The sequence below is a fragment of the Procambarus clarkii genome, chromosome 54 (assembly GCF_040958095.1).
Source record: "Procambarus clarkii isolate CNS0578487 chromosome 54, FALCON_Pclarkii_2.0, whole genome shotgun sequence".
Classification (NCBI taxonomy): domain Eukaryota; kingdom Metazoa; phylum Arthropoda; class Malacostraca; order Decapoda; family Cambaridae; genus Procambarus; species Procambarus clarkii.
This window is the reverse complement of record NC_091203.1, coordinates 22473020-22493166: the sequence shown is the minus strand read 5'-3', so window position 1 is coordinate 22493166 and position 20147 is coordinate 22473020. Positions and strand designations below refer to the sequence as shown.

Sequence of the window (20147 nt, the reverse complement as noted above, 5' to 3'; positions counted from 1 at the left end):
GACCAGTCCAGCAACAAGGAGGCCTAGTTGACGACCGGGCCGTGGGGTCGCTGAGCCCCGAAATCACCTCAAGGTAGGTGAGGTACCTCTTCGCCCTTACTTCATTACACACAGAAATCACAATAGCGTGATGCATCAATGAACAAATCCACAAGGGCCGTGATGAGGATTTGAACCTACGTCCGAGATCATCCCAGACGCTGCCTTAATTTTTTATTTTTGTTTTTTGAGATATATACAAGAGTTGTTACATTCTTGTAGAGCCACTAGTACGCGTAGCGTTTCGGGCAGGTCCCTGGAATAAATCCAGGGACCTGCCCAGTAAATCCTCCCCGGCCAGGATACGAACCCATGACATAGCGCTCGCGGAACGCCAGGCGAGTGTCTTACCACTACACCACGGAGACTGATAAAACAACTCCTCAACATCCACGACACTGCTGTAACCAAAACTACTAAACAAATATCAAAATCCAATAAACACTGTATCTAGTTCATCAAGATTATAACTTGCTTAGCTAAATGAATTGTGGGGTTCAGTCCCTGAGCCCATTATAGTGGCTGTACAAGAATGTAACAACTCTTGTATATATCCCAAATATATATATATATATATATATATTGTATATATATATATTGTATATATGTATATACATATTGTATATATGTACAGCAATATATATATATATATATATTGGTGTAGCACAGGTATATTGGTGTACGAGAGTGAAACACTGGGGGGTAGAATATTTATAATATATAATAGTAGTACATTGTTGTATATATACCAAAGCTTGTTAATTAAAAATAATTATGTATATACTTTTGTTGAAATCAAAATGATTATTATTCTTTATATTGATGATGTTGTTGAGGGGGTGATGGCGAGGGAGTGTAAGCGACCACCGGCGGGTCTGATACACACCTGACTACACACACCTCGCCGCCGCCTCTTCCTCCTCCTTCCATACACCACACACCTGTCTACTCCACACCTGCCCTCTACAAGCAACTCGTACCCACAACTCCAACACTCAAGGTATGTAGTTCAAGCGGTTGTTAGTGTCACGGGAGTTGTAATTGTGAACTGTGGGTTGTACAGCTGGTTTGGTTACACGTTGTGAGGGACAGGCAGACTGAATTGTGCCTCTCTTGCTCCCCATGCCTATTGCTGACCTTCCTTCCATGCTACCCACAACAGTCGACAAACTCTCTGGTACCTATTTACTGCTAGGTGGTGAACAGAGGCATCAGGTCGAAGGGGAGTACAGTTGGGTTCCTTCTTAACGTATAATCGATACTTCTGGGTTCGAATCCCAGGCAGGACAGTAAGGGTTGGGAGCGTTTTCTATCGCCAAATGCCCCTGTTCACCCAGCAGTAACTAGGTGCCCAGGAGTTAGTCGGCTTGTTATGGGGTTGCCTCCTGGGTGGGGGTGGAGGGGGGGCAGGGGGTAGGGGTCAGCATTTTGACTCTGGGGGGGGGGGGGACTTGATATAATCGTAACATATATAGGAGTATAACATCTATAATCTAACACTGGCTGCCTGTACCTCGACAGTTTATTATTATTATTATTAGTATTAGTATTAGTATTTAATAATAATAATAATATTATTATTATTATTTGTCTGATGGGCATCAAATTCAGGCACTAGGGTCCAAAACAATCTTCCTGGAACCTGTAATGTCACATTTTTAGCAAATATTCTTTGGGCAAAATAGTCACTTTGCTTTGCTTTGTTTAAATTGTGTCCATAGAGCACAAAACCCCATGATAACACAGCACCCCATGATAACACAGCACCCCATGATAACACAGCACCCCATGATAACACAGCACCCCATGATATCACAGCAAGCCACTGGCCTGTGTGCGTTAGCACATGAGGCCTGAGGCGGGACCAAAGAGCCAAAGCTCAACCCCCGCAAGCACAATTAGGTGAGTACATCTTTCCAGAATCCCAAATAGCGTCAACACACTTTTTCGGTCCTCGGCATGAATCCCTCTGTGATTTGGCCAGAATCGTGTACAAGTTTTATTACACTAATTTCCAAATCACTGGGCTTTGCTGTCGGATTTTTTTAACAATGCACTGTAACCTTTGTTTGTAACACGTAATTACATTAAAACGGTGCATAATAAATTTTTATTTTTTTAAATATCAAATTTGATAACATTTATTGTTGAAACTGTAATGGCTATACTGTATAGTGTATTTACAGCCCTTACATGCAGGTCGTCGTTCAATCCCCGACCGTCCACAAGTGGTTGGGCACCATTCCTTCCCCCCCCCCCCCATCCCATCCCAAGTCTTTTTTTTTATATAGGATTGGAAATTCCTATCCTTTTATAAAAGGATAGAAAATTACCACTATCCTGTATGTCTTCTCATATTCATGTTTCATATTGATTGATTTGAGTAAGCCTTTAGTAAGCTGAGGGCTGTTGATTCTTTTGGTTGTGACTTGTTTAGTTAACAAGTCAGGAGGAGCCGAGCCGGTCGGCCAAGCGGACAGCACGCTGGACTTGTGATCCTGTGGTTCCGATTTCGATCCCGGGCGCCAGCGAGAAACAATGGGCAGAGTTTCTTTCACCCTATGCCCCTGTTACCTAGCAGTGAAATAAGTACCTGGGTGTTAGTCAGCTGTCACGGGCTGCTTCCTGGGGGTGGAGGCCTGGTCGAGGACCGGGCCACAGGGACACTAAAGCCCCGAAATCATCTCAAGATAACTTCAAGATAACATGGGATGGTAGAGTATTATAGAAGCTTAGAGTTTTATGAAGAAATTTTTGTAAATCTAGGTTGATGTTCTCCAAATTACTGTACCAAGTTCAGTCCCCAGTTTGTCACCAGCAGCGACAACACATTTGCTTACGGAAGCATCAGTATGCAGTCTAAAATTAATCTTTAATGTTTCTAGTGGAGGATTGCTAATCTTGATTACAAGATAGGTAGGGTAGTGGTCAGTTGAATTGTCAGTGATTATTCTATAGGTTTGTGAAGAGATTAAGTTGGAATAGATGGTGATGGGTTGGTGTCCTTGAAGGTAAGGTTCATATTGTTGCAAGCATAGGACGATGGCGAGTAGCTCCTTCTCTATTGTGCTAAAATTTTGTTGGTGAGGCTTCAACTTGTAGCTGTAGTAGCTGACTGGTAGGACTTTCCCCTCTCTTTGCTGCATCAGGACACCCCCAATGCCAGTGCTGCTGGCATCAACATTAAGGATGAAGGGTTGTTTGACATCTGGAGAGGCAAGAATAGGGTTAGTACACAGCAAAGTTTTCAATTGTTCTAAGGGAATGGATTGTGAGTTGGTCCAAATGTATTTCCTTTTAGGGCTGGTTAGATTTATTAAAGGTGTGGCAACTATGCTGAAGTTCTTGCAGAACCTACAGTAGTAAGACGCTAGTCACAAGAATCGCATAAGTTGTTTACGAGAAGTGGGCTGTGGATATTTTTGGATGGCTTGAAGATGTATGTCATAAGGTGCTAAGCTTCCACTGCCTATAACATCTTCTTGAGGTTATCTTGAGATGATTTCGGGGCTTTAGTGTCCCCGCGGCCCGGTCCTCGACCAGGCCTCCACCCCCAGGAAGCAGCCTGTGACAGCTGACTAACACTCAGGTACCTATTTTACTGCTAGGTAACAGGGGCATAGGGTGAAAGAAACTCTGCCCATTGTTTCTCGCCGGCGCCTGGGATCAAACCCAGGACCACAGGATCACAAGTCCAGCGTGCTGTCCGCTCGGCCGACCGGCTCCCCCTGGCCAAGGTATTGGTATTGGCCAACATGTCCAAGGTATTATACTTTACCTTTAGTAAACGTGGACTTGCCCAAATTAATAGTGAGACCAGCCTGGAGAAGCTTGTAGAATAGTCGTTGTAGTCGGTCAAGATGTTCTTCCCACGAGTTGATTGCTACAATGATGTCGTCCAGGTAGGCATAGGTGTTGTCAAGATCTTGAATGACGAGGTTGACAGCTCGCTGGAAAGTAGCTGGGGCATTGCTAAGTCCAGAAGGTAACCATTCATATAAAAAAACGCCAAAAGGAGTGATGAAGGCTGAGATATCTTTAGCACGCTCGAGACAGTTTGATTTGGTAGTATCCCTTTGACCACTTAACTGCGCCAACCGAGTACAGGTATTCTCGGTCGGCGGGAAACTGCGCCAACCGAGAAAGCTCTCTTTGATTTTTCGGTACCAATTCTAAATGTGTACGAGGTTGGTTGTGTACAAAATGGACTCTTAGGACCTCCAGTGAGAGGCAGCCATCTTGGAAAAAATTCCCAGAATGCCCTAGGGCTGCTGGCTGGGTTAGTACTGAATGAGTAACCATGGGTGGCGCACGCGCCTCTGGCTCCCAAACACCTGTCCGACGCGGTCTTGAAAGATAACCCTCTGTTGGTGAAATTCAAACCTTATTGTTTGAAGAACATAAGGGTCATAATATTGGGGAAGCTAGGTGCAATAAGGACCTAACACAAAGTTCGGATGCAGGTGATACAGCACCTATGAGGACGATACAGCGAGCGTATCCAGTTGTAGCTCTGAGCGTCACCCTTGCAATCCTATGCTATCTACAATTTATTTAGATGATACATAGATGAATCGTTTTCTGCGTTCAGTGATGATGCATCTGATACAAATAGCATAGATGAACAGTGTTAGCGGCTTTCATGGTGTTTTCCATAGATATTTTCAAGAATACCTGAATCTCTTCCTAACTGACAGACACTCTTGAGGTAAGCTGAATCTTTTTCCTGACTGACGGACACTCTTGAGGTAAGTTGAATCTCTTCCTGTGTGGGACTATACAAAGCGATCTTTTCAAGACTACCTTACAAATTGATCTTTTCCCATAATCTTTTCAATACTACCTTATGCTTTACAAGCTTGGCTACATACAACCTACAAGTACTAAAGCCAAGGGTGTACGTGAGTGCGTTATTTGCAAGCACACAGAATGAAGAAACAGGGAAGCAAAAATTTATCTGTAGCTGGTGCACTGAGAGCGTAGTCGCGCTGTGCACCGTGGACAACTTCGTTGATTATTACTCACTTCCGAAGTACTGAGTGTGTAATACAGTGTGTTACTGTGTAAATAGTGTGTAAAACTGTATATATTGTAATTTTAGTGAATTTTTAACAGGTAATATTGCGACAATAAACATTTATTGTAGACACATTACTGACACATGTATCATAGTTCCAGGGAACATTATGAATGTTCTACTGTATACATATTGTAAAGGACACAAATATGCATCATATAAAATAAAAAAAATAAAAAAAATAAAACCGAATTGGAAATACATAAAACAAATAATTGAAAATATATTTGTGGCAACACCCGGTGCTTGAGTGGCCCGCGCGACCGTGTCTGGGCGATTCACGCACGGGCGACCAGGCCCTGATGACGTCACAGCGCACCTTGTCCACCTCCCCACAGCCAAAGTAATTGGAATTTGGTGTTTATTTTTGCATAGACATGTTCAGGGAAGGTAATTTATCATTTTACGAAGAAAAAATAATTTTTGGGGAATACTTTATTTCATGCGTACCGGGGGAATTTCACAATAAACTCTGCGCAGCACGGTGGTTAAGAGATCTATTTGGGACAAATAGGTGGCGTTACCTATTGCATCTAAGATGTCGTCGATGCGAGGTAAAGGATAAGAGTCTTTGATGGTAACTACATTTAACTTCCTATAATCGGTGTACAGCCTTACCTTGCCATATGGTTTGGGAACCAGTATGCATGGTGAAGCCCAAGGAGACTCATAAGGTGTAGCTAATCCATTGCTGAGTAGGTACTTTACTTCTACGAACATGGCTTCTCTCTTCTGTAAACTGATGCGATAGTAAGGTTGACGGATGAGCATCGTATCAGGAAGTAGCTGGATATCATGTTGCACTAAATTACATTCCTGTGGAGTGTCTTGAAACAGGTTTTTATGGGTAGAAAGCAGTTTAATCATAGGAGCACTATTGTTAGAATGTTCTAGGTATTTGGGAAGATCTTTTAAGATCTCACTGTTAGACTTCATGGTCTCGATGGTATTTTTACCATCGGATGGAGAGGTAGCAGGGTATGTATCACTGTTGGGATACCTCTAGGTAAAAATGGATACAGATAATAACACTGGTGGCGCATTACCTTGATAACTCTTGAGCAGGTTGACGTGACAGAGTTGTCTTGTGACGCTGGTCCAGAGTTTCTAGAATGTAGTTGTTGTTGTTCTTGCATTCTTTGATGCGATAAGGTCCTGAAAATTTACTTTTAAATGGAGAGGTTGGGATAGGAAAATAGGCTAGAACGAAGTCTCCTACATTAAACTTTCTTACTTTAGTGTTCTTGTCAGTGTGGTTTCATCTTATGTTGGGAGGTCAGTAAATTAGCACTAGCAAACTTGTGTAATTGTTCAAGTTTGTCTCAAGTTTTTAAGAAACTGAGACACATTAAGGGAATCACTGAAGGTGGTTGACGTCAAGGAATCTTTAAAAGCTTTAAGAGGACCACTGCATATACGTTGTTCGTAAGTGCAGTGGTCCACAGTTGTTCAACATCCTCCCAGTGAGCATAAGAAATATTGCCGGAACAACCGTGGACATCTTCAAGAGAAAACTAGATCATTTTCTCCAAGGAGTGCCGGACCAACCAGGCTGTGGTGGATTTGTGGGCCTGCGGGTTGCTGCAAGCAACAGCTTAGTGGACCAAACTCTCACAAGTCAAGCTTGGCCTTGGGCTGGGCTTGGGGAGTAGAAGAACTCTCAGAACTCCATCAACCAGGTATCAACCAGGTTTAACTCCCTGGTACCTATTTACTGCTAGGTAACAGGGGCATCAGGGTGAAATAAACTCTGCCCATTTGTTTCTGCCTCCACCGGGGATCGAACCCGGAACCTCAGGACTACAAATCCGAAGCACTGTCCGCTCAGCTGTCAGGCCCCTCAGCAAGCTATCTTGCCGAGATTGCTTCCTGGTTACATTACAGTAATTGTAGAAGTTCTGTTTGGCCTACCGGGAACCAGAGCCAGAACCTGGCCGCCCCTCAGAGGTGCAGGGAGTGAGTGACAATCTACCACCCCTCTGGAAAAAGCCTCCAGAAAGTCGGCGAAGCTTTACAGACAACTGAAGGGTTCACAAAAAATGGAACCTCAAAACTGAAACAACTTTGAAAACGATTCACACAGAATGAGGTATTCACTCAAACTAACTTGAAATTCATTAGTACCAGTTACCGCCACCAGACCTCAGCCAGTTTCCCATCTCTGGTCTATTGCTGATATGGCAGATGATAGTTCTGCCTCTAGTGTTCCAGTTCACCAGTTGCGGGCAAACCCCATCACTTCAAGCTAAGTGCCGACCATCCTTGAACCGACTGCGAGTCGAGAACGTATACCACAGGACTAAAGGACCTCTATAGTTCTTGTTCATTACATTTGGCCTTTTATACGTTGTTAATATAACCTTGACAATCTATCATAGCTGCACTTTGAGAAATTGCCCAGAAATTTCTCCATCCATTTCATTTTTATTTTCTGTATACTGTATTATTTATTCACCCTTTTCTTCTTTTGCACTATGTAGCATCTACACCTGCATGTTTGCTATTTCCACATGATATTCTCTTCTCTACTTTTCCTGCACCAGCAAATCTGATTGTATTTACACTTGCACTTAGAAAATTATATCATTTCTACCCATCATAACTTGACTATATCCACTATTGAATTACTTTTCTCCCCAGAAAGAAGAGTGAGGACGAGCCAAGTGAGGGACAGAGAAATATCTTGATGCTAAACTCCGCTGCTGCACAACGGTAATATTCCACTGTGAATTCTTACTTGCCCTAAGTGGGCCCCAAAAAGTAAAAGGAGGGTTCATGGGTAGGACAAATTACTTGTAAAGACAAAATACTTTCATAGAACTTTTAGTAGCAAGTTACTGCTATTAAATGTTTTGTTTTAATCTAAAGCATTATTGCAACAATAATAAGATTTATATTCCTATAAATGGGACTAGGAATGTATGTAAAGATAAGACAAAAACTTATTGTCATTTTTGTGTTTCAGATACTTCAGAAGAACTATTATGGTATTGTATATGAAGACACACTTCAGTATTGATAATTGTGTTTCAGATATTTAAATACACTATGTTGTAATGTTAGATTCAGCTACTCGGAACAAAAAGCTCCAAGTAGCACGGGCTATGGTGAGCCCTTAGTGGACTTGAAAATTCACTATTATTAAACAACATAATTTTAATTTGTGTATAGACAACCTTTTCATTGTTTAACATCTTGCAAAGATCTGCTTGAATGCACCATGGCGGATAATACAAGAAAAGCCCAGTACGAATGCCCACAATGTTCTAAATGCTTGGCAACTAAATTTAGTCTTGAAAGACATATAAATATGCATAAAGAGAAGCCTTTCCAGTGTTCAATGTGTCATAAAATCTACAAACAGAAAAGTGCTTTAGAAATACATATGATGGTTCACACAGGACGTAAGCGTTTTCAGTGTTCAGAATGCTGCAAGAGCTTTACGCTAAATTCAGATCTACTTGGGCATATTAGAATACATAATGGAGAAAGACCTTACCCATGTCCTGTATGCTTTAAAAGTTTTCCAACAAATTCATCTTTGGCAAAACATACGAAGACCCATTCGGAAGAGAAACCTTTTCAGTGTCTCGAGTGTAATAAAGGTTTTAAACGACGATACGAATTGGCCGTCCATGCTAGAGTTCATACCGGAGAGAAGCCATACCAATGTCTGGAGTGTTTTAAATTTTTTTCAGAAAAATCTAATTTAGTAAAACATGAGAGGATACATACAGGGAAAAAGCCACATCAGTGTCCATTGTGCCTTAAGTGCTTCTTAAGAAAAAGTGACATGCAAACACACATGGTGTATCATACCGGAGAGAAATCATATCAATGTATGGTATGCCTTAAAAAATTTGCACTGAATACAGGTTTAATAAAGCACATGAAGGTTCATACAGGAGAAAAGCGATATCAATGTAATGAGTGCCTGAAATTATTTACATACAAATATGCGCTCATAAATCACATGAGAATTCACACAGGTGAAAAACCGTATCAGTGTGAAGTGTGTTTTAAAGACTTCTCAGACAGACATACATATGTGACTCACTTTAAAGGTCATACAGGTGAGATGACATACCATTGTACAGAATGTCCCAAAAAATTTATAAGAAAAGGAGAGTTCATTGCACATCAGAGGGCCCATTCAGGGGAGAAACCTTTTCATTGTTTAGAATGTCCTAAAAGCTTTTCATACAAACCTTATTTAACAAGACATATGAGGGTTCATACCAAAAAGAAATATGATCCTTCACAGTGTCTTAGAAATCTTAAGGGAAAATGTAACATATTGGGGCATTCAGTGATTCATACAGAAGACAAACCTTACCATTGTCTTGAGTGTTCTGGAAGTTTTTCTGATAAATAATAGTATAATCTTAAGATAATTACATTAAGGGAAGACTTAGATATAAGTATGAATGTCCAAAGGACATTAGAGTATGAACTAACAAAACTGCAGGCGATGAGTCACAATAACGTGGCTGAAGTATGTTGACCAGACCACACACTAGAAGGTGAAGGGACGACGACGTTTCGGTCCGTCCTGGACCATTCTCAAGTCGATTGTGTGAAACGTCGTCGTCCCTTCAATTTCTAGTGTGTGGTCTGGTTAACAAAACTGCACTTAAAAACCACATTCAATGTCTTTAAAGTTAAAACTAAGCGTTTCTGAGCAAGGACCATTCAGTAGCTGCCCTAGCTGTGAAATGAGCCCATCCAGGCTGTAACAAAATACTAAACTGGAGAGAACCCTGTCGTAGCTCAGTCGATTAGGGCAGTGTCTGGGATGCTCCCAGACGCAGGTTCGGATCCTCGTCACGGCCTTTGTGGATTTGTTCATTTACTAAACTGGAGCAATGGACAGAAAGACCAGTAATCTTGGAGATTGTTTAAGGTTTTACTTGCACACAACTCTTGCCATCTTGAACATCATCAAGAGTCATTACGAACTAATGACCAATGTTCAACTGCCTCGTCTGCCGCCACGTGACAGCCCCACTGGAGCCCCAGCGGTTGTTAGAGCTGGCCACCTCACTCTTAACCCTTTCAATGTGTAATGTTATTTTCTGCTATCTACAGGAAAAATTGTTGTTCGTTGATATAATAAGCCTTGAACAGTGTGCCTAAAAATACACATTTCTAAATGATGTAATATTCAACGAAGTTCTTTGGTTTTCAAAATTACATCCTGTAAATTCTGTTTTGTTACCAATAGAATCAAATAACAGTTCAAGTGGTAGCATTTAAATTGTCAGAAATGCCCTTCGCACATCTCGCTCTTATATGTATATATCTATCTATTTATACACACACACACATACCTGTACATACAATCAGTATGTATCATTGGGTACATACATGCAGTGTATATATATATGTATATGTTATACCCAATAGGCCAAGTTGGCTAACAAGCTGAATTTTCTTGAAATAATATATTTTTCATTTTTTTCTTATGGAATGATTAGGCTTTCCATTACATTATATATGATTTTGAGTTATTTGATGATTTTAAATTGAGTTAAAACTAACATGGAATTTTGATCAAACCTAACCTACTTAACCTATCCTAGGTTAGTAATTCATATTCTAAATATAATATAATAATATTAATTGGAATAAAGTAATATGGAAAGAAATATTTGAAAATAACAAAAATCACTCTGCTTGTTAGGCAAATCTGGCCTAATACAGTATTTTTGTACACATTTTTTGTAACATGTTGTGTACAAGATGTGTGTGTGTGTGTGTAAATAAATACTGTAGTGACGGCATCTTGCACTTACAAGAAAATAATTATCAAGGTAAAGAGCTTAACCAGTATGATTATACTGTACAATTCAGTTTTAGGGTTTAAAACACTGTTGTACTCAATGTTATCAGGAGAAAGACAATGTCATACAAAAAGAGTTAGTCACAGAGTGTTAATCTTCAAACTGCATTCCACTACTGTATTATAGTCCTGTCCCCACATGCACACACAAACTAACAATTTCCAAAAAATTGTTTTGTCTTGTAATGTTAATTAGCATCCTGGAAGCATGACTATCACAATCAATTTTCTACACACGCACTGTGGTTGAGCTGTGTGCGCTCGGTGTGCTCACCACTATGTGGTGGAGTCATAGATGTGGCTAGTTTTGATAGCTGGAGGGCAGGGTAGCTCACCGCAATAACCTGGCGATGAGTGATGGTGGTGCTTGGTGGTGGTACCAGGTGGCAATTTTTCTTTTTTTATTTTATGTTCGTTATTATCTTGTTATTATCTATGGTATCTTGTTATTATCAGTGTTTTTATTATGTTATTATCTTATATAATGTGAAACATGCATACGTACAGAGACCAGTACTGTGTGTGGTATCACTACCAGTATACGCCCCACCATTTTCATATATGTAAATATTTATATGGGCCTCGGTTTTACAGTTGCACATGCAAAAATGTACAACTTTGTTACATGTAAAACGTTTCGTACATTATCAGCAGCAGTGTCTCTAATTTGTACACTCATTTTATCTTGCACACACAGCATTTACATTTGTGACCTGGCTTGCACTACAGGTAATAGGTATATAGTCAACGTAGTGTCACAGACAGTACTCCATGCTAAATACAATCTGGGATATATGATGTATTATACATGGTACTTAGGCCATGCGTTTGCCTTTCCATTGGAGACTTTCGACGCTGTGGAGAAGGGTGGGGGGGACTTGCTGCTGGGGTAACAGCTTCTCCATATCAACCTACCCTGGCTTTGCGCCCTGGAGAGGCCACTCCAGACCAACAACCAGATGAAAGGGACAGTATAAAAGGCTATGATTTGTTCAGATCTGAAACCTATGTTTATGGGCAGCACAAAACGTTCCCCAGACTGTGCGAGATAATAGTTGCCAGGATCTGGTTAGGGCAAGGGAACTATCATGAAAGTGTCAAGCCATTACGACTATATAGCACATGGAAGGGGTTAGGATAAGGATTTGGGATGGGACGGTGGGAAGGAATGGTGCCCAACCACTTGTGGACGATCGGGGATTGAATGTCAATCTGTATGAAGCAAAACTGTCGCTCTACCGTCCAGCCCAAGTGGTTGGGTTACCATTACCTGTGGCAGGTGGCTACAGTTGACAAATCTCCCAATCCTGAGCACTCCAAGTGCAAACTATGTGAGCAGGAGCTGGGCCGTGATCTCTCGCACTACATCACCGAATGCCCAGTTATTAGCCCCTTCAGACATCCCCGGCATGAGGTACCTGAAGCTTTGAAATCACTTTATTAACTCGTGTTTTAGAGGGTATTCTCATAATGCATCCAAAATTTGTCAGTGCAGACTACTGATCATGTGGCCCTGTATGACTAAACATCCTGCAAAATGGCGACATTTTAGTATCATTGCTAATTTACTCACTCATGTGTCCTTGATATCCTCATAGTGCACCCGTAGTTAACCTGTGCAGATCACATGACCCTGTATGACTAACCATCCTGTGTGATGGGGATTTTTAGCATCACAAGGCCAGTTCTTGACACACTCTGTACTCCCCCTTCATATAGTCTAGGGTAGCTGCATAAACGCACATGTACCTAAATGTTACCTGGTTGATGGGGTTAATAAAGTGTGTATAAAAAGTTAATGTGTTAATAAAGACAAATTGTCATATGAGACTTTGAAACTATTAATGGTTTTGGCATCCTCCACCTTCTCACTTAATTTGTTCTGTCTCCCACTATTTGGAAAGTAAACGTTCTAATATTTTTCTGCAGCTTTGCTTCCTTAGCTTGAGTCCATGACCTCTGAAGGTTTCAACAATTCTCCTCATGTAAATTTTGTCGGTCTCTTTACTATTTTGTATGTAGTGATCATGGCTATACCTCTTTCTTTTACCTTCTAGCTTTGGTACATTTAAAACCTTTAGTCACTCTTCATAGCTTGTGTTTTTGAGTTCCAGAAGCCATTTGGTTGCATGTCGGGAGCCGGTCGGCCGAGCGGACAGCACACTGGACTTGTGGTCCCGGGTTCAATCCCGGGCGCCGGCGAGAAACAATGGGCAGAGTTTCTTTCACCTTATGCCCCTGTTACCTAGCAGTAAAATAGGTATCTGGGTGTTAGTCAGCTGTCACGGGCTGCTTCCTGGGGGTGGAAGGCTTGGTCGAGGACCGGGCTGCGGGGACACTAAAGCCCCGAAATCATCTCAAGATAACCTCAAGATGTCTGCACCTTTTCCAGTTTATTGATGTTTCTTAAGATATTGGCACCATACAACCACTGCATATTCCAGTTTTGGTCTCACAAATGTCATGAACAATTTCTTTAATATTTGCCATCCATATATTTAAGTGATTGAAGTTGGAAAGAGTAGCATTAGACTCCTTGCAAAATGTTGTGTGTGTGTTCTCAGGTGACAGCTTACCATCCAAGACCACCCCAAGATCTCTCTTTGTCAGCATTTTTTCAAGTCCTGTCACTCACATAATTTGTATGTTGTGTGTGGCCTAATTTCTCCTGTTTCACATTCTATAATGTGGCATTTATTCACATTAAATTCCACCAGTCAAGTGTTGGTCCATACACTGTGTCCAGTTCATATTGAAGGGTACGGCAATCATACAAGATGAGTAGCATCCATCTCCTTATTAAATTTTAATAAGTTGGAATTTTGCAATCAATATTTAGACATCTGGGAGCCACTCAGACGTACTGTTCTAATGCACTCTTCACTAACCCCTAGTAGAAAGCACCCATCAGTCATAGGAGACTTATGGAGTTGAGCTCTGGTTGTCGGTCTGGAGTGGCCTCTCACCGGCGCAAAGCCATGGTAGGTTGATATGGAGGAGAAGCTGTCACCCAAGCAGCAGGTCCCCCCTTCTCCAAGGTGCCGAAACTGAAACGGTCCATGGTTCTGTCGCAGGAACTGTCAGAACGAGGTTGAAGGCAACAACAACCTGCCCTAGGGGCTCAAGTTCTGGAGTTTACGTCGAAGTTGGTAAAAGATGGCACAGGACATCACATCCCCTTTTCACCTGAAGTCAACTTTCTTCAAGACAAGCAGAAGGAAGAGTAATAATTAGTAATTACAACAATTATTATTATTATAATAATAATATAACTAATTAATAATTATTACTCTTCCTTCTGCTTGGTCTTAAAGGAAGCCGGCCTCGGGTGAAAACATAGCACTCGCCTATATAATAAGGCTCATCTATGATAAATAATTTACCAGGTGATTCAACTTAGCCAACCAAGAGCTTATTGCATGCTCATGATCAATAGCAGTGTGCAGTATTATTATTCATTTTATTGGCCATGTCAGTTGTCACTCTTATGGCACAAGATTTTGGATATCTAACAACACACAAAGCTGCTGCTGCTGTTTTTTTATTTATATTTTTTATATTCAGGTGGGTACAGGAACATTTGATTTTGAATACAGTTAGTAGGCCGAGAACATTTCCTTCCCATAGCTCCTGGTAAGCTTTACCCTACTAGTTTGCCTCGAAACACGACCTGCCAATCATTTAAAGACCAGGTACCCAGTAACTGCTGGATGATCAGATGCAAACAGTTAAGGATTGGCACCCAGTCGGTCTTTTCTGGGCCATAACTTGAACCCAGACCAAATTGTTCACGAGGCCTGGAGATGTGTTACCAGTGTTCCATCATGTTCTCTTCACAGATGCATTGCTATGGAGCATCTGACCTCTGCGTGACACTTCGTCATTTTCCCAGACCCGCTATAGTGTTTTACTCATGGGTAAGTGTCCATTTTTCTGTCCTTCACGTAGTGTCGTAGCATCATAAGGGGGCGACAAGGGGAGTTACTGAAGGAAATCTTATTCAGAAACAGCATTGAGTGAACTTAAATACTCCTTTCTTAGTAGATTGGTAGCTCCCAATTCATGCCATTTTATTACCTGCTTGATGGGGTTCTGGGAGTTCTACTCCCCAAGCCGGGCCCGAGGCCAGGCTTAACTTGTGAGAGTTTGGTCCACTAGGCTGTTGCTTGGAGTGGCCCGCAGGCCCACATACCCACCACAGCCCGGTTGGTCCGGCACTCCTTGGAGAAATTTATCTAGCTTTCTCTTTAAAGATGTCCACGGTTGTTCCGGCAATATTTCTTATGTTCGCTGGGAGGATGTTGAACAACCGTGGACCTCTGATGTCTATACAGTGTTCTCTGATTGTGCCTATGGGGCCCCTGCTCTTCACTGGTTCTATTCTGCATTTTCTTCCATATCGTTCACTCCAGTATGTTGTTATTTTACTGTGTAGATTTGGTACTTGGCCCTCCAGTATTTTCCACATGTATACCGTATTTGATATATCTCTCGTCTCCTTTCTAGTGAGTACATTTGGAGAGCTTTGAGACGATCCCAATAATTTAGGTGCTTTATCGTGTCTGTGTATGCTGTATATGTTCTCTGTATTCCCCTTCATTTCAGCAATCTCTTCTGCTTTGAAGGGGGAAGTGAGTATTGCGCAGTACTCAAGACTGGACAGTACAAGTGATTTGTATAGTACAACCATTGTGATGGGATCCCTGGATTTGAAATTTCTCGTAATCCATCCTATAATTTTTCTGGCTGACGCAATATTTGCTTGGTTATGCTCCCTAAACGTTAGATCGTCAAATATCATTATTCCCAAATCCTTTACATGCTGCTTTCCTACTATGAGCAGATTTGATTGTGTTTTGTACTCTGTATTATGTTTAAAGTCCTCATTTTTACTATACCTGAGTACCTGGAATTTATCACTGTTAAACATCATGTTATTTTATGTTGCCCAGTCAAAAACTGTGTTAATATCTGCTTGAAGTTTTTAATGTCTTCAGCCGAGGTAATTTTCATGCTGATGTTTGTGTCATCTGCAAAGGATGATACAAAGCTGTGACTTGTATTTTAGTCTATATCTGATATGAGAATAAGGAAAAGCAGTGGTGCAAGAACTGTACCCTGAGGTACAGAGCTTTTAATTGTGCTTGGACTTGATTTTATATGGTTGACTGTTCTATTTGACAATAAACTGAGAATCCAGCATCCTACTTTTCCGGTTATTCCCATTGACCTCATTTTGTGTGCTATCATTCCATGGTCACATTTATCGAATGCCTTTGCAAAGTCTGTGTATACTACATCTGCATTCTGTTTTTTTTTTTTTTTTTACATATTCACATGTAAAACTATATGGTAATAAAATGTACAATCAAATTGCAATAATGTGATATACCAAACTTGAAATTCAAAGATTTTAAAATGTACAAAGTTGACTAGATTACTCGGTAATCTTGTCCAAGATTAGGGTAGGTTAGGCTTGAGCAGAGGTGGCCAGCACTCCCCTAGCCTTTGTGTTGGTAGCACCGCCATCTGGTGCTTGCGGGAATAGTTGTGGTGAAGGGAGTTTTTTTTTTTTTTTTTTTTTAGATATATACAAGAGTTGTTACATTCTTGTTAAGCCACTAGTACGCGTAGCGTTTCGGGCAGGTCCCTGGAATACGATCCCCTGCCGCGAAGAATCGTTGTTACAACCAAGTAACATTTTACTGTTGTGTTAAACAGAGGCTACAGTTAAGGATTTGCGCCCAGTAAATCCTCCCCGGCCAGGATACGAACCCATGACAAAGCGCTCGCGGAACACCAGGCGAGTGTCTTACCACTACACCACGGAGACTGTTATTAGGTTATTAGTTTAGAACTTCCAAAATTGCCTAAAGGCATTTACAAGGAACATTGAGTGTTTTGACAGCTTTCTCTGCTGCAGTTATTTGTACGTAACTATAATATAATGCACTGTAGAATGTTAAATAACTGGCAACAAATCCTTTACTGGATGTGAGATTGTTCTAATCCATACACTTCTTGACCCGTTATTAGAGAGAGACCAGGAAATGTGGGGTTACTTTGTTGTTTTTGTCTAGCACTTTGTTATTGTCTGGTCAGGTCATGGCTGAAGAACCTATAGAGCTGTCACTCAAAGGGCCATTTAGTTTTCTACACTTTTACTGGGATGTGGAGGTTCAGTCCGAAGTGATGGTGATACACTAGTAGCATATACCATACTTCAGGCAATCTTCAAGATGCATTCCTGGAAAACTGTTTATAAATCAAAACCATACAAATTCAAATTAAGGGTATATGGTGAAAAGCAGGTATACATTCCAAAGATTTCCTAAAAGTCATAATTCTTGTACTTTTAGTTAATACAGCATGTATACAAGTACTGTACTCCTGCAAGAACAGCCGTTTAGATTACACAGAAAACAAAAAGCATCTATAACTGCTCAGTACCGAACTTGGTCACGTAGCAATACCTGAACCAAAAGACAAGCCCTATAGATACCAATGTGTCTTAAGAAAAACTTTGCTATACACAAACTGTTGCCCGATACCCAAATTGTAAGCAATGGAATAGCAAAATATACTTGGTAGTACTGTACTGTATATGAAGGAAAGTAAAGTTGGCAACCCTCCATATGAATTATCACTGTTTACAACAGAGTGGGAAGTCATATTAGAGATTATATGCTGGTCATAACACAGTTAATCACTTCGTGGATGGCAAAAGAAGTAATGTTTGTGATGTCTATAATGTAACGCACTGTAGAATGTTAAATAACAACTGGCAAAAAAATATAAAACATGTTTTATTTGTTTCGTGTATAAAAAACTATACGGTAATAAAATGTACAATCAAATTGCAATAATGTGATATACCACACTTGAAATTCAAAGATTTCTAAAAAGTACAAAGTTGACTAAAGAAATGTAACCTGTGTGACAGTACAAGGTTAGCCATATATGTATGGCTTACTTTGTATATTATTGTACATTGTACTTCTTTGACAGTACAAGGTAAGCCATATACTGTACATGTTTTTATATAGTGTTAAATTTTGCAAGTCTGCTACAAAGCAGACAATTTGAAAACTAGGTAAATACAGCATAACCTTAGCATAGGAGAATACCCAAGACTCCTACACAGCTGTATACAAGCTTGTACTGGACTGAAATCCAAAAAAAAGTGTATAAGAAAGCTGGAGAGTGCAAAGATCCAAAGGGTGAGCTTGAGATTAAAGGGCAAGGAAGACAGGAGGGAGACGAGAAAGTTCTAACTACCAAGAAGTGCCAAGGTGGCTTATTGGTAATGAACACAAGATTGACAATAATGGAACCCTAAGGCAAATTTGCCTGCAATCTTATGCCTTTTCTTCCAAATGTGGTGAAAGGAGGAGTGAAGATGTAGGTTCTCTTACTTTCATGTTGAGCTGTATGGGTCCCACTACAGGCTATCACATTAGCCTTCCAAAAGAAATTGAAAGACTCGAGCATATGCAGTGTTAGTGATTTTTACAGGCTGCATGCTTGCAGCAGAGATTAAGAACACCATCTGAATTCCAACAAGGAAAGCACTTCTGCATGCCACAGGAGACAGTGCAGGATGGAGTGAAAGGAAGCATCCAGTAAGGTTAGGGGGGGAAAAAAGGCAAGACAAAAGACTGAAAAGAATGGTGACTTGTGGAGGTCATCGAGGGCCTGCCATGCAAAGCCTATTGTAAATAGATGTTCTACTTTAAGTATTCCAAGAGAGTAAATTGTAGTTTGAATTTAATGACTGTTCCATTTGAATGCCTTTGTAATTGTGCAGCTATTCTTAATTGTCAAGATATATGACTAGATCCCATTTTATCCAATTTTGAGTCATGTGTATAATATTCATATGTATATAATGTAGGCTCTGTAGACTATATGGTGTTCGTGTTCTTGAAACAGATAGGTGGTTTTTTTTCTGTATGTTAGTGTGCTTTACAAATTTTAGAATTTGAAATTACTGTATTTGGTTGTATTTCACTGATTTTGAGATGCCTCAATATACAAGTTTTTGTTTGTACACCATATTAATTTGTCAGACATGTTGCCTCATCACCGATATTTTCACAGTATTCGACTGCCTCTTTCTGCAGGACATGGTGGCATTTGTTGACTTAAGTGCCTGTGCTTAACCCTTAAATGTCTCCAATGTAATTATAATGTAATTACAATGTATTTAATTATTTATTTTTATTTATTTATTTATATACAGTATATACACTGTACATACAAGAGTCTTACATTCTTGTACAGCCACTAGTGCACATAGCATTTCGGGCAAGTCCGTAATCTTAATATTCCCTGGAATACGACCCGCCAAATCGTTTAACAACCAGGTACTCATTTTACTGTTGGGTTAAACAGAGGCTACAGTTAAGGATTGATGCCCTGTAAATCCTCCCTGGCCAGGATAGGAACCGAAGCCAAAGCGCTTGCGAAATGCCAAGCGAGCGTCTTACCACTACGCCACAGGGACTGCTTAGATGTAAATATCTCCTGTGCTCAAATTTCTAATGAGATTTTTTGTACATTAGTTTTGTGAACTACTTATGGTCATGTACAAAATGAGATAGGACTTTCAATTAGCTGAGCAGTTTAAGGGTTAATCTTTATACCATGTTGAGAACTGTACATACTGTAATGTGCTCTGGCATTGTGTTTGCTGCCACTGAGTAATGTTGACATTCATAGCTTAAGTTTCTTTGATATTCCTGTAGAGAGTCTGGACCGAGGTGTTTTCTGCTCCCTGTGATGCACTCGATAATAAAAGTTCTGTCGAATCCAGTATGTATCAGTGGTTTATGTCCTTATTAATTCCCTTTTGTACGGGAGAAAACATTATAATGCCGGCTCTTCTCTTATAGTATGTCTGGTTAAATTTTAAGGATGAAAGGTTCTTAAAGATATGCAGATGATTAAATTGATTTGTTCAGTAATCAGTGATGGCAGGTGCCTGCAGCTGTTTTGATCCCTGTCCCATAGGTCTTTATATTGTTTGATCCCTGTCCCATAGGTCTGTGTGGTGTTTGGATCCCTGGCCCATAGGTCTGTGTGGTGTTTGGATCCCTGGCCCATAGGTCTGTGTGGTGTTTGGATCCCTGGCCCATAGGTCTGTGTGGTGTTTGGATCCCTGGCCCATAGGTCTGTGTGGTGTTTGGA

The 20147-nt window shown here is 40.6% G+C and overlaps 1 long non-coding RNA gene across 1 annotated transcript; it reads left to right on the top strand.

The window, feature by feature from the left end:
- Nucleotides 1-880: 880 nt before the first annotated feature.
- Nucleotides 881-19777, top strand: LOC123771249 (uncharacterized). Its single transcript, XR_011222850.1, has 3 exons — nucleotides 881-1039; nucleotides 7757-7828; nucleotides 8082-19777. It is a non-coding gene; the product is annotated as an uncharacterized lncRNA (long non-coding RNA).
- The last annotated feature ends 370 nt before the right edge of the window (nucleotides 19778-20147 follow it).